This window comes from Nanorana parkeri, unplaced genomic scaffold (assembly GCF_000935625.1).
Source record: "Nanorana parkeri isolate BGI_ZX_2015 unplaced genomic scaffold, ASM93562v1 scaffold3991, whole genome shotgun sequence".
Classification (NCBI taxonomy): Eukaryota; Metazoa; Chordata; class Amphibia; order Anura; family Dicroglossidae; genus Nanorana; species Nanorana parkeri.
The window spans coordinates 20,408-20,719 of NW_017310258.1; the positions used below are offsets into that span (position 1 = coordinate 20,408).

The window sequence follows — 312 nt, forward strand, 5'->3', positions numbered from 1 at the left end:
GTGTCTATGGGAATGTTGGACCATTTGTGAGGTCAGGTACTGATGTTGGGGGAGGGGCTCGCAGTCTCCGCCTCTAATTCATCCCAAAGGTGTTCTATGGGGTTGGGGTCAGGACTCTGTGCGGCCAGTCACGTTCCTCCCCCCTCCCCCATCCGTGTCTTTATGGATCTTGCTTTGTGCACTGGTGCGCGGTCATGTTGGGACAGGGAGGGGCCGTCCCCAAACTCCTCCCACAAAGTTGGGAGCATGAAATTGTCCACAGGAGAACCAGCACAGCGCCGCGATAGAACCCCTGTATTGGAGGTGACGGGG

At 57.4% G+C, this 312-nt stretch overlaps 1 protein-coding gene across 1 annotated transcript in view; it reads right to left on the reverse strand.

Moving 5' to 3' along the window:
* The window catches only part of TRAPPC10 (trafficking protein particle complex 10), a 21,789-nt gene that overhangs the window by 20,388 nt on the left and 1,089 nt on the right, over positions 1 to 312 (reverse strand). The window lies entirely within an intron of this gene.